The sequence below is a fragment of the Marmota marmota genome, unplaced genomic scaffold, assembly GCF_001458135.2.
Source record: "Marmota marmota marmota unplaced genomic scaffold, marMar, whole genome shotgun sequence".
Taxonomy (NCBI): domain Eukaryota; kingdom Metazoa; phylum Chordata; class Mammalia; order Rodentia; family Sciuridae; genus Marmota; species Marmota marmota.
Genome location: NW_026000019.1, coordinates 16,632,773 through 16,648,353, shown reverse-complemented (window position 1 = coordinate 16,648,353; position 15,581 = coordinate 16,632,773). Strand labels below are relative to the sequence as shown.

The 15,581-nt window shown below is 36.0% G+C and overlaps 1 pseudogene; it reads left to right on the top strand.

The window, feature by feature from the left end:
• The window catches only part of LOC125618749, a 69,900-nt pseudogene that overhangs the window by 649 nt on the left and 53,670 nt on the right, over positions 1-15,581 (top strand).

Sequence of the window (15,581 nt, the reverse complement as noted above, 5' to 3'; positions counted from 1 at the left end):
CGGCTGCGTCGGCTGGAGACCCCCTGTTGGGACCTCTTTTCGCCCGTGACGTGCAGGAGGGCCGGCCGATTTAATGGGGCAAAAGAGAAGAGAGCGGGGTGGATGGCAGGGTAGGGGTTGGTTGGGAGGATCGGGAAGGGGCTCCTGAGGCGACTGCGCACGCGCACCTTGGGCGCCGACGCTCGAGGTTTCCCCGGGTGTCCGCCGGGGGAACGCGGAGTCGCCGTGTCACGCATGCGCGAGAGCGAGCGCGCCGCGTTCCTGAACGCGCCCGGGAGCTGTGGAGAACGCGGTCTCCCGGGACGCGGGCGGTGTGTCTTGTGGGCAGGGCACGACAGGAGCTTCCACATCATGAAAGGGAAGAGCTGTGGGCCGGGGACACACGGGCGAAGCCACAATCCCGGAGCAGTTATAAGAGCGTTGGACAGAATCGCCTGCTCCCGGCCCTGCTGGTCCTGGGCGATTCCGCGGCGTCACGGGCAGCAAACCGAGATGTAGTCAGTGAAAGGCGTTAAGGTAGCTCAGTCAGAACCCGGCTCAGTGTGGGTCTGTTGTGATTCTAACAGAACCAGGTCACCTCAGTTAATACCACCAGGAAATGCACCGCTTCTGGTAGATTTCCTTTGAGTGTTAAAAACTGATGGCAGATTTTCACTTGCTACTTTGCGAACCCCTAAGATTCTGGGGGACGTAAATTTGAAACAACCGAAGTGAATGATTCTCTGTTTCCTTTTCTTTCCAACTTTATCTTTCTGTGATTCCCACAGGAAATCCCAGATTTAATTCTGTCCTGAGTGCTGGAACTTGTAAGAGGAATTAGGAATAACAACTCCGCGAAAGGCGGCAGAGCCAGGGAGACACCAGGCGGAAGGCCCTTTAGCCTGCACCTGGCCGTTAACCTGACAGCAAACCATTCTGACACTGTCACCCTCCTCTGTGCTTTAGCCTACTCATATCTCCAGATTCTCGGACCTAGCTCAGATTTCTGCTCAGAATAATGACATAGGAATCAGCTATCAGGTTTCTGAGAATGATCCTTCGTATAAAAATATTGCATTATTGAACCTCGTATAAATTCACTTTCAAGATCCAAACGAAAGTGGGCAGACTTTCCTTGGCAGAGATAGTTGTACTCGTTCTTCTGCTCTAGGGTACTTTGTTCCCATGTATAACATTGTAGTTTAGTGTTTTATATATGATTCTCCTCCCAAACCTATCAGCCTCAGCTTTGTATTGAACACAATGCCTGGCTTATGACAGGTACTTAAACAGTTTACTCAAAAAAAGAATAGAGCTATTGATCATCTTATTTTTTATCTCATTAATGTCTTTCCAACTAAAATGTATGCCCCATGAAAGCAAGGAACATACTTGTTCTCATTGGGCATTCAATAATTATTTGATGTAGGAATGCATAGATAAATAAATTTGCTCAGTATTTTGAACACTTACTAGACATAAGTCTGGACTAGACAAAGAAGAGAAAGAAGTTAACAAAATATTGTTCCTACATTCAAGAAGCTAACAGGGTAACTGGGGAATTAGAAAAATAAAAGATAATACCAAGGAGCACATGCTTATTTTTTATTACAAAAGGCATAGAATCGCCAGAGGAGCTGGAAAAAGCAAGTTCTGAGGGCCAGCCAAGTTGGTGGGAGAAGGAATCAGGCCTTAAGAAAAAAATATAATTTGGTCAATTAACATCATGAGCCCAGAAAATAAAATGCTTACATCGAGTTCACATATCTGTTTGGTAGAGGTAGAAGTTTATTCCAGAGAAATGTATTCGGGAGCTAGATGGTAAAGAGCCTTGAATCTAGTTTGTAAGGTAGTCTAAACAATTGGGAACAGGCAGTAAGTGAGATAAAAAGTCTTTATTAGATTAAGTTTCAGAAGATGTGGGAGATTAGGGAGCAAAGAGTCTAATTAGGAAAAATTATATCCATTTATGCGTAAGTGTGAAGATTATAGATTAAGGTGATAACAAGGTAAGTTAGGGACTATTCTGAGAAAACAAGTAAAGAACAATAGAATTAAATTACTCCCTGTAAAAGAATCTTTTAGACCCTAGAGGTCATTAACCAGTTCTGCCTTTTTTTATAATTGTCTTCTTTAGTGCTCTACATAATAGCCAATGTATTATATCAAAATGATGGAAAACAAAGATAACCCCTGGATAACAACCACATGACAACAGAGTTGGAGACATCTGGTGGATGGTTTAATTTGGGATATCTTGAGTGAGTGTGGGATGAAAAAAAACATTCAAGTAAGCATATCCAGATAGAGATTGATAACACAAAGCTCTGTCCCAGGAGAATATTCAATATATGAGAGAAATATTTGGAATATAATAAGGAGATAGTGTATCAATCATCAAGTGTTTTTAAGGACCAATGAGCTATATTAGTCCATTTTGTGTTGCTATGACAAAATACCTGAGGGTACCCATAACATAAACAAAAGAGGTTTATTTTACTCACTATTATAAGGGCTGGAAAGTCCAAAATTGGATAGCTATATTTATATTTTGGCCCCTGATAAGGACCTCACTGACCTGATCTCAAAATACTGGAGAAGCAGAAAGGAAAATAGCCCTGTGCAGAAGGGGCCAAGCAGGGGCCAACATGCTCTTGAGAGAACAGCTTGTTCTCACTTTTTAAGACCAGCATAATCGCTTTCCAGCCAGGACCCCCATAATTTAGTTACCTTCTGCTAGACTGCTCCACTTCAATACCACCACACTAGGAAACAAACTTTTAACACAGGAAGTTTGGGGGACACACTCAAACTAAACCATGAACATTTTGCTATACCCACGATTCTCAAACATTGTTCCAGAGAAGGAACATCTAGAAAGTTTGTTAAAAACTGAATATTCATGAGCTTCACCTCCAGAAATTCTGACTCTTTGGACCTGGGGTATGGCTCAGTAATATGCATTTTTACCAGCACCCAGGTGGATCTGATGCAGATAACTAACCCTTTGAAAACACTGATTGATAATGCAGGGAATGTAAATTAAATGTGTGAAATAGTCTATTCCTTCCGAATAGCCTCTTCAGGAGACAAATAGGGCCCAAACAGAGAAGTCTCTTAGGAACAATTCATCAGTTCTTGGTATTACCTCTTTGGGATCTGTCTTCAGTGCAGTCTTAATTGGTAAACTGAAGCTGATGGAATATGATGCAATAGAATTTCCCTTTGTAGCAGATAAACATGTAAAGACTGTGTGAAAGTACACAGTCCTTATTAGTTTCTACTGGCAACATCTATTGGGAAAGCAGAAGAAAAAAAGAGGAAGCGTGGCAAAACATGCACACACCAAAAAAAAAAAAGAAGAAGAAGAAGAAAAGGAAGTCAGACAACTTAGGAGACATGCAAATAGAAAAAAAGAATATTTTAAAAATGAGAGTAAATATAAGATAAAACTTAAGCCCAAATAGTTAAAAAAATTACATCATGTTATTAAATATACTAATCCTATGAACCACAAAAATGATCAATGAAAACATGGTCTACTAGTGAAGGAGTTAAGATTGAAATGGAGTTACCAAGAGGATGGAACTTCCTGGGTATATTTCTCAAGTGTCACATATAATATATACATATAAATAATATAGAAAGGTATATATTTATAATATTTTTGGGAGATAAGTCTGCTGGTTTCCATCTTCAGTTGGTCCTACCCTTTGGTAAACAGTCATCCAAAAGGATAAGCTTAAAAAGCTTATCTGCCTGACTCACCTGGAGGGTTTGCTGCCTGTTTACCCAGGTTGCTCTGCTGTCCAACCAAATCTCAAACAATTGCTTTCTGTTTTGTTTTTTAATTTAATGTGGTTGCTATATTGAAACAAATTAGTGATGTGAAATAAACTAAACTTGGTGTTAAAAAGCTAAACTGAAAAAAAAATGAGAAAACATTATTTTTTGTGTGTAAATGAACAAAATAGAGATGTTTTTGTGAATCCAATGGTAAAATAATGCATCTGGCAGAAAATAATCCATAATATATTCATAAAACGAAAAGCTCCAATTTACTCATTTAAAAACATGTAGCTGGGCACAGTGGTACATGCCTGTAATCCCAGCAGCTCTGGAGGCTGAGGCAGGGGAATCACAAGTTCAAAACCAGCCTCAGCAATGTCTGGGTACTAAGCAACTCAGTGAGACCCTGACGCTAAAGCAAAATAGGGCTGGAGATCTAGCTCAGCGGTTGAGTGCCCTTCAGTTCAATCCCCAGTACCCACCCCCCCAAAAAAGTAAAAAAAATTAAAACAGACTATAGAAAACTATAATATTGTAAGCTTATTATTTGAAGACAAACCCTTTTTCAAAAATGTCTGTCCTACTGTTTTCACTGTATAGTTTCATCATTTCGCTTTTTATAAAATTACAAGCATTTTTAGAGAAGATAAATAACACTAGTACTCTAATAAATCAGTCACTATATTTTTTTTAAAAGAGAGAGAGAGAGAGAATTTCAATATTTATTTTTTAGTTTTCGGCGGACACAACATCTTGTTTGTATGTGGTGCTGAGGATCAAACCTGGGCCACACGCATGCCAGGCAAGCACGCTACCACTTGAGCCACATCCCCAGCCCACTCACCATATTTTTAAAAATTAATTTTCCTTTTTACTTACTTTGCATGTTGCTGCTAGCAATTTTAGTCAAGGCAGTTGCAAAATATAGCTGAAACTAATCAGAAGTATTGTAGCAATAAAGGATAATAGGCAGAGCTGTATGAATGTGAGCACAAGTTACTTAATAGAGCTAGTCAGCTGTAAAAAAAATCCCAGATTAGGAAAAGTCAACATTAACTGAAAAAACATTTTCTTGTTTTCTATACAGTGAACATGTACATATTTTATGAACATGTAAGAAGGTTTGGATCCACTTAAAGATTATAAACCAAAAGGTGCTATCATGACGTGGTATCAAAGGAAGAGAAAAAAAAAATCACCTCACATTAAGACAGAGGCAAATGACATCGTTGGTCTTTTGTTCCATGGGTTCAACCACCTTTGGACAGAATGTAACCTGAGTGATCTGGAAAAAACTCTAGAACAAGAATCAAGAAATGTTTAAAACGGTATGTTATTGATTGTAATTTGCATTAAGAAACCTTCCTAAATCATAAGAGATATTTTTCTACCTAGACCCCTGAGAATTTAGGTGAAGTTTCTAGGAAATCCCACTGTAATAGTTCCACTAGTCTCTATATCACTTCTGAAGTTAATCTTTATACTGTGTATTTTGGGCTTAATATAAAATAGTCAAGAAGAGACAACAAAATGAAATGATGAAGCCTAGGGTCAGTGCTGTGTGGAAAAGGAAGTGTTCATTATAAACTAACTCTAGTTCCCAGCATAAATCTTATACTATTTGTACTTTATTGGTGTGTTCATGTTTAGTCATGTCAAAAAGATTGTTTTTTTTTTTTAGTTATAGGTGGAAACAATGTCTTTATTTTATATTTATATGGTGCTGAGGATCAAACCCAGTGCCTCAGACATGCTAGGCGATTGCCCTACCTCTGAGCCACAATCCCAGCCCAAGATTGTTTCTTTACATGAGCAATTTGTAAGTTTGATGGTAGGAAACCCACCTGGTGGTAGAGAGAGATGATGTACAGATTTGTTTAAGGATAGGCATGGTTATCAGAGAGAATGAGTTTGAGTATGTTGAGGCCTACACAGATTGCCTTCCAACCCAGTGCCCCTGGACTCATGCCCACGTCCTTGGGGAAAAAAGATTGAAAAAAAAAGGCTTATATCATTGAGTTATGTAAAAATTGGGGCTGCTAAAGTAGCACTAAATTGTGAAACTGGATTTTAAAAAAAAGACCTAGGATGAAAAATGGAAAAAATTTGAACATAACAATGGTAGTTAGATTTATGTCAGCTTAAAAGAGAAATAGTTTCAATAGTTAAACTTTGAAGGTAATGTCATCTAAAACAATCATTCTTCTGATGATATTTTTCCTTCTATTTTCTGATTCATGTAATTCTTATATTCTTAATTTGCTTTATTCAGATACAAGTATTTCTTTCCCAAATCATCAGTTCTCCCATACAGAGCCTGAGCATCTCTCATTAAACCAGTTCAACAGCATTTGCACTAACTAATTTGTAGTGAGATAATAGAAACTGATATTATCTCATTTTCAGTTTGAAAAAAATTAGGTCAGAGCAATAAAGCTGGTGGTTAACATCTTGGCACTCCACCTTCTGTACAGTGGCTGAGGATTGCTGAATCTGACTCTTCTCTTTTCAACTGATACAGGTGTGTATCCTAATTTTGAATCAATTGAAGCAAAGTTACAAATAATATACCAGTTTTCCTTTGTGATATCATACTATATGACTCTCAAACACTTGGTTTGTACCAAGATATAACTAGATGTGGGTAATACTTGTGATGAAAGTACAAGTTGAATTCTATACGGAAGATCTAATGAAGTGTTGCCATCTACTGCAGTACCAATTACAACATGTTATTTTTCTACTGTTGGCATAACAAATTATCACAGATTTAATATCTTAAAACAACAGAGTTTAGCCTTTGCTGGTTTCTCTGTCAGAGTCTCATATGACTGAAATCAGAGGGTAGCAAGGCTGTATTACTCTATACGTTCTAGGGGATAATCTGCCTCAAGATTCATTCAGAGTATTGGATTTGAGTTCCCTATGATTGTAGGATTAAAGTGTCTATTTTCTTACCCACTGACAGCTAAGAGACATTCTATCATTCCTTGTCTCCCTGCCCCCCTTCATTGGCAACAACAGTGGGGAAGCCAGTCATACACCACATCTCTCTAACTTTTGCCTTTTTCTCAATTTTTAAGAGCCTATATGATTACACCAGGCACACTCACATAATCCAGGATAATCTCCTGGTCTTGAAGCCAGAAAATTCCATATACAAAGTCTCTTTGACATATAACATTCATATATTGAGTTCCAGGAATTTGGGCATGAGTATTGCTAGGGGTGGCATTTAGTCTTTCTATCATGTGCAGTGCAGAATATATATTGCTTGATGAATACTCATTGACTAGGTAATATGAAGTACTCTTTGGCTTACCCATGCAGTAGAATAATAACCTTTTTCATCCCTTTGAGTGGTCTCTGAAGAGATAGCCATCCCTCAGTGTCAGTGGAATGATTGGTTCTAGGATCCTCTAAAAGTACCAAAATCCACACATGCTCAAGTCCCCTATATAAAATGGCACAGTATTTGCATAGGACCTATGCATATCCTCCTGTATACTTTGTCATCTATAGATTACTTTTAATACTTAAAAAATGTAAATGCTGTATAAATAGTTTTTATGCTATATGACTTAAGTAATAATGACAAGAAAAAAATTCTGTGCATGTTCATGTAGACAATTTTTTTAATAATTTGAATCCCTGGTTTGTTGAATCTATGGATATGGAAAGCCAAATATACTAAAAGAAAAAATGTGTTCCTTTTCTCACGAGTCATCTCACCCTTCAGATGCTAAGTTTGAGCAACTACACTCTACACATTACATTTATTAAACATTGAGTAATAACAGCAATACAGATTTATATTGCTAGCTAATTTAGATATTCATTTCTGGAAATCATGATTATTTCTTTGTATATCATGCAAAAATTATGTCCTACTTTTTTGATGGAGATATTATTCTCATTTTTATAATATTTAATGTATTTTTATATTATAAGAGATTCTTTCACCCAAGTAATGAGTCAAAAGTCTGAGGAACTTTGAAACTCTTGTTCATTGACCCAGCATATAATTTATTCCTTTCATTCTACTCTGTACATCAACACAAAAATAGAATTCATGCTAAAATGAAAAAACTCATTGCAATTTCTGGTTCAGGATTGCATGTTTACCTCTTTCCTTCTGAAAATTAAAGGAATAATATCTTTTAAAAGAGTAACAGCAGCATAAACCAGAGGAGACCAACAGTGATCAAGAAAAGTAAATATACATATGTGCATACATGTATGTGTATATGTATATATGTATAAATATATATATATAATATATGTGTGTATGTCACAGATAGTATACTAATGAACAACTCAGAGTAGAAGAGATCATAGTCCAAAATGTATTGATTTATTGCAAAGCAAAAAGACTTTTTCCCCAATAAAACCCCAAATGTGATAAAACCCTCTACCATTAATTATAATTATGTGACTTTGGAACCTTTGGTCTAGTTAAGTTCTTCCCCATTCAGCTGTGTATTAGAAGGCTATTAGTAATAGTATTTGCGCCTAAGCTAAAAAATAAGAAGAGCTCTCAAAAGCAAGTGAATCATGGGTGCTGTTTAGCTTAATCCCCAGTACTGCAAAAGCAAAAAAAAAAAAAAAAAAAAAAAAGGCATTATCTGGATAAGGATAAGTAGGTTTCTAACATGGGTGAGGCTATGGAAAGACATGGGCCAAATAAATCCTGAGATAATTCTGAACTCACGTGATGGACATAAGGTAAGGGGAAAAAAGAAGAAAGATGGAAATTTAACCTTCACTACATAATTAAATGCCATAGAGAATATCACCACTTGAATGAAATCTTTGTCATTTGTGAGAGTCCACCACTTATCTGCTTGCTTCAGTGAGCTAGTCAGCTTTTTTGGCTCTGATCAAAAAACAAACAAACAAAAAACAAGAACAACTTAAAGAAGAAAAGTTCATTTTAACTCATAGTTTTGGAGGTCCAGAAATGAGGTAAGGCCTATAATTGCCTCCACTTACTCCAGAAGAAAGGGAGTAGGTACTTAGGCAGTGCTAGCTGCTTGCTCTCAGATAAGGAGAAAGATGTGGGAGTCTGAGAAGTGACTGGGAATCTGGTGGCTAGCGTTTTCACGGAGGTATCCAAGAAAGGAAAAAGCTGTACAAAGAGCTCATGACATCTGAAAGGCTTCTTTCTCAAGCCTTCAACTAGTAACTGAGTGCTGAATGGTACTTTCCTGTGAGGACACTACTTGAGGCTGGAGAAAGCATCCCAAAGCTCACACAAAATATCTGAAATGTGAAGGTTTGTGGGTTGCAGCAACTAGTGTATGAAATTCTGATTCACAAAAATTTCAACATGCTTTTCAAATTCCTAGCAAGAACTGAAAAAGTAAAAGGAATAAGAAGTATTAGACATAAGAGACTGTACTGTCATTAGTCAATAAATAAGGAGCAATTGTCCATTTAGAAGAATAAGTTAAATCCCTACTTCACACCATGCAAAAAATATAGCCAAGACAAATCAAAGTTTCAGATAATAGCTATTATTTTTGAGCTTTTTTTCCCCCTGGAACTGGGGATTTAGACCAGGGGAGTTTTACTACTGAGATACATCCCTAGCTCTTTCAGTTTTTAATTTTGTGACAGGGTCTTGCTGAGTTCCTGAGGTTGACCTTGAAGTTGCATTCCTCCTGCCTTAGTCCCCCTAGTTGCTAGGATTATATATGCATGCATCTTAAAATTTTGCATTGCACTTTGCTCATTTTCATAATCTTATAATATTAGTATACTACAATGCTTAGGTTATAGTGAGTATAATCACAGGCTCTGGAGTAGGGTAGGAGAAGGCTTGCTTACATTTGTGTCATTCCCCCACCCTCTTAGTATTTCAATCTAAAATCAGATTATTCTTTCTTATCTCTTCTGTTTATTACTCTATCAGCCTTTTAAATCTGCAGTGTTCATCTTTATTTTGAAGAAGTTAATGTTTATTCCTTCATCATATATTTTGTCCTTTTTCTTTCTGAGATTTTTATCAGTTGGATTTGGCACTAGTATTTCTATCTTCTGTGCCTCTTAGCTTTTTCCTGTGCTCTTCACATTTTCTTTTCTAGGAGAGTTTCTCTATCTTATCTCACTAAATTGTTCTATGGCTGGATCCATCAGTTGTTCTCCTATTAACTATTGCACTTCTACTAAATAAACTGATAAATTTGGTAGATAACATCCAATAATTATTCATTCAAAAAATGTTCAGTGGTTTAGTCTATGTGTCCTTTAGGAATAATATTCATTCATTCTATAAATACTTGTTGGGCATTTAATTGGGCAAGTATTACCATTCATCAGCTGCTATATCAAGCTGTATACTGATTATAGAAGTTTCCTGCCTCATGGGCTTCATGTCATGCTTGCTATTAGCACTACCCCAAAATGTATATTTACACAGGCAATAAATTTCTTCTGTCATTGTAGTTAGCATGTAAGTTATCAGTATATTTCAACTAGACTGTCAGATTCTTGACTATGTCTTTTCTAGTCTATTCCCAGTATTTGGCAAAGTACCAGGTATATAAAAAGCAGGGTTAATATGTTTTTCCTGAATAGATGTTGAATTAATATACTTTCATATTTTAAAAATTGTCATAAAGATGAATCCAAATTCTTATTTAATTTTGACTATTCTGTACAACATCGTGAAGATATTTTTTAGTCTAGGATGAATGCATGACTCAGAGAACTCATTACTATCCTCTTAATATCATGATTCCATATTTTTGGTGGGTGACACCATTTAATACATTCTCAAACATCTCCATAGCAATTAAAGTTTCAAAAATACACCAAAAGATGTATTTTTGTTCTTGTTAGTTCATATCCTATGTGTCACCTCAGACTAGGAACCCTAGTAACAATCTGCTTTGGAAGTCCTTGTTTGCCTTCTTCCATCATGGGAATTCTTAAATGTAATCTCCAGATTAATGTTATTCATTGGTTAATTTTTTTCTGTCATGAATCTACTGCTGTATGCAATAATGTATGTATCATTAATCTATTGCTTCATAACAACCATTCATAAGCCTTAAACAACATCCATGCACTTAATTCATGACACTACGGTTTAGCAATTTCTACTGAGCTCAGATGGGAAATTCTTCAGGTCTCACTTGGATTCATTATTTTATTCTAACTGCAGGTGCTAAGTAATACTGCATATATTTGTCTCATTATTTTATTCTGAATATTAACCTAAGGTTAAATGTAAAATGTAGAACCCTTAAATTCAAGATGTCACAGAGTAGACAATACCAAGAAAAATCACTGGTGAAACTGTGGAATAAAAGTTAAATCTGGACTTAATAAGGAGAGACTTGTTTGAAAAAGATTATTGCAACAGGGCCAAGGGACTGTTGTAACAGGGGAAGGAAACTATCGCAATCAGGAAAATGCTTTTTATTTTTTTCTGAGCATTGAACCAGGGGGCTTAACCACTGAGCCACATCCCCAGCCCTTTTAAAAAAACAAAAATTTATTTAGAGACAGGTCTCGCTGAGTTGCTAAGTGCCTCACTAGTCCTCTGAGTCTGACTTTGAACTTGTAATCCTCCTGCCTCAGCCTCCTGAGTTGCTGGGATTACCGGTGTGTGCCACCACACCCAGCACAATCAGGAAAATGCTTTGCTGTAGGCCTACAAGTGACTTGAGAGTCAAGCAAAACCTTTTGCTTTTATAGCTAGAAATAAACAAAGATAGAAAGAAGCAGATACCAGTAAGTAGAATGAATGGGTGGTACTTTCCGATGGTAGATGAGAGAATATTTCACCCTAAGATCCCTTTGTTCTCAGGAAGGGCTGGTGATGGGACAAAGTGCAGGGGACTGGAGGAAACAGAGAGTTTAAGCAAAATTTTACTAAGGAACATCATACTCTTCTGACTGACCAAGGTTTTTTTTTGTTTGTTTTGTACAAGGAGGCTGGAATTGCCTCAGGGTCTGCAGGTCCTGGTGGACAGAAAATGTAATTTAGGAAACTAGATGCTTAGAGCTCAGAAGTGAAAAGGTGTGACAGACTGGGCTTTAAAAGCTGAAATTTTTAGTAGAGGCCTGGGAGTTAGGACAGCCATGAATTCTTGGATTCTTAACTATGTTTCCAAGGCTTCCTTTCAAATGCAAGTGATTGGAGTGAGTTCAAATTACTGTGTTTTGCACATACCCCCACTTTCCACTGTTTAAAAGCTTTACTCAAAAGCAATGTGTCCAAAAAGGTGTTTGGCTTCTGGCTTCAGCTTTAAAATGTAAAGAAATCATTACTCTCTTTCCTTACAACAACAAAGCTATTTTGGCAATCTACTGCCTTCAGCAAATAGAAATAAGTATTCAGTATGCCAGGCATCATTTTATGTCCTCGGAATAAAAAAGTGTCCTCATGAAGAGTTCGTTCTAGTTGAGATGCAAACTTCTTTTTTTTTTTGTATTTATGAGGGTTCTTTAAATATTGGGGAAAATGGCTTTTTATGAATTGCAAATTGCTTTTCCCTGCTTTATAGACAGCATTCTTGTTACTGGTTTTAATGAAAGTATTTCTACAGTATTTCTTTATATCGCTTTTTGTTGTAGATGGATATCAGGTAGACACTGAAAAACCTGAATATGTTTTGTTTCTGAGCTGAAAGAGCTTCTGTCAAGAACAGTTGTGCTGGGCCAAATACTTCCTCCACATGTAATTTATCATGTGTTTTTCTCTTTCAATCTGCTAGTTTAGCAAATTTTATCTTTTTTTCTTCCTAAAGTAAACTCTGTCTGATCGTCATCATAATTTTTAAAGTATACTACTAGTTCAATCATCTCATATTTCGAGATTTTTGCATCTATGTTAACAATGAGATTGGTCATGTTTTCTGTTTTGCTATTGGTCCTATATATCTAATTTGGATATCAATTTAAGTTCACAAAAAGGGTTAAATAACTTTCCTCCTCATTTCTCTGAAAGTCTAAAGGAGAATCAGACGTTATCATCTTCTTTTTTTTTTTTTTCAAAGTACCTTGGCATAGCTGTTCAGTTTATTTTTCTATAATTTATTTTGATAATTTAATCAATAATGTATTGTTTCTAAAATAATTTCTTAGATCTAAATATTAAAATTTGTTGACATTAAGTTGCTTATGATTCTTAAATCTCTACCAATTCTATATTTTGTGCTGTTATATCTTCCACTTTTCATATATGCTTTTATTATTTGTGTATTTCTTCCTTTTCTTTTTTTCTTGGTTGTTCTTGCTATGAATTTGTATGTTTAATTGAACACCGTTCCCCAGTTAATGTCTGATGTGAGTCTCTTTTCCCTTAGTCTATTAAATAAAGAATTAACACCTACTTTATTTGTGTTTATTCTGTTATTCTTCTGAAATTATCATTTATTTATTTTTATTCCTTCTGGTCATAGTAAAAAATATAATACTACTTTAATGTCTGCAGAGGACAATTCTATGATGTAGCATGTTTTTTTTATGTCTTATTAGTTTTGATTATGCCACACTTCCTTTTTTTAGAGGGGTGGCTAGTTTATCCTGTATCACTGAGTTGCATTTTAATTCCTTCAACTCATGGGTTATTTATAATATAATATAATATAATATAATATAATATAATATAAAGCTGTAAATATAATATACAACTTGGTAGCATATATGCTCATCTTTTGTTATTAGTTTCTAATGTAATTGTATTATGATCACAGAATTTGTCTGTATAAATCAGTTCCCTGGAATCAGACCTTTGTGTTCTAGCACATGCTTATTGCTTTCAATATTCTGTGTCTTTTCAAGAAGAATATATAAACTCCATATATTAGATGTACTGTTCTATATTAGCATTGTATTTTCAAGTCTTTTACATATTCTTCCTGAAATTTTAGTTTATTATTAATATTTTTTGAGTTGTTGAGGATTGAACCCAGGTCCTGGTGCATGCTGGTAGGCAGTAGCTTTACCACCAAGCTCCACACCCAGCCCCTTCTTACTAAAATTTCATATGCTTGTGCTATCAGCTTCTCAAATCTTTCTTTTTGTGATTTTTATCTGTTTTTGCTTTACATATTTAAAAGGTATAATATTTAATTCATATATAGTTTCCCATTATAATTTCTTCCTGGTGGGCATTGTTCCTTTTACAATGATGTAGTATCATTTTTATTGCTGTTAAGTAGTCTCTTAAATTTAAATTTTTCTGTTAATAATATCTAACCCCAGTTTTCTTTTAGTTATTATTTCCTTTATTTTCTACTTTTCATATTTTTTGTACTTCATAGAAAGCATGTAGATGGCTTTAAAATTTAATATGATTGTCTCTTTCAATACATGTTTTAAATCCATTTGTATTTATAGTGATTATTAATCTTTGTGGATTTATTAATTATGATAATATTTTAATTTTTAATTTATTCTTTTATTTATTTCATTCTTTCCCCTCTTCTTTCCTATGTTGCATTATTTGAAAAAAGATATTTCTCTATCTTCCTGAATAAGATAAGGATGAATTATATTTTATATACATTCTCACTGATTTGTCCCATTTTCCATGTTACTGGTAATCAGAAGCCTAGTATCACTTTCTTAAAACACAAAATTGTTCACTATGATAATCACTCATGGCCGTAGCCATTGTACACTTTCTGAAGTAGGATAGAAAAAATATCTAGGTAAAAAGCAGACAAAGAAAGTAGAAGGTAAATATAACTTTAATCTAAAAGCCTGTTCCTCATATCTTCATTCCTCAGGACAGTTCTCTCTCCCAGTTTTGTCACTTCTAAATTTCTGGGAAATATATGTATCTTCACTAATAATCTGAAAGTTACTAGAAATTCACACACTTAGGAAAATTACCCTGTGCACTGTTAATGAACTCACTAGTACATGTATTTTTAGAACAGATTGAATAAAGGGATATGCAAACCCTATGATATAGGGTACTTTCCCAGATATATTGGGTATTTTCTCAACATGATCTATTGATAATATAATGGAGAAGATGTTAACCTAAGGATCTTGAGAATTGCCAAACCACCATAAACCATCTTGTAATGACAGACTGATGTCATCTCTACATTCCTCCCCATGCCCACCCATCACCAAGTTTCCTTTAAAAGAAGAGCCTGAGAACTCCAAAATCATCTCTGATTCTCCACATGGGCCATATTATCTCTCAAATGTGTAGTCCTTGCTTTCATAAATAAATCTGTGCCTCAAAATCTGATGGACTACAATTCTTTTCTTTTACATATGTCAAGGACCCTGTCATCCTGAATTGAAGTCTTCCTCTCTGCGACATTCTTATATCCCTTCTGGTGTTAGACCAGGATGCAAGAAAAGACCACTGACTCCAATTAAAATCAAATTAAAACAAGCTTATTATTTCGACGGGCCGGGCTGCCTCTCCCTCCCAAAACGGCGGGAACAAGACAGCACCCCAGCTTTCCTGCAGCCCAGCTTTATAGCCCAGAATGTTACACAAAGGGGGGTTACAGATAACAGAACTCTGACAAGCATCACACACATGGTAGTTTACATTTTTTTTGCTGGCCCCAACATCAGAATTTATGAGGACCATTAGAGCCTCAGAGAGGGTCGTTGTCTGGCCAGGGAAGGCCAATATTTATGAGGTGTCACTAAGTTTCAGAGAGGGCTGCTATCTGGTCAGAGAGCCAGGCATGGGTGAGTTCAAGGCACAGGCAGGCATTCCAAGCAGGTTCAGAATTTGCAGTAATTTATAGTAAAGCCGAAATTATCTTTTCATGGTTTTGTGGCGAGATGCCCAATTTTAAGAAAAGATCAGGTTGGGTCTATCA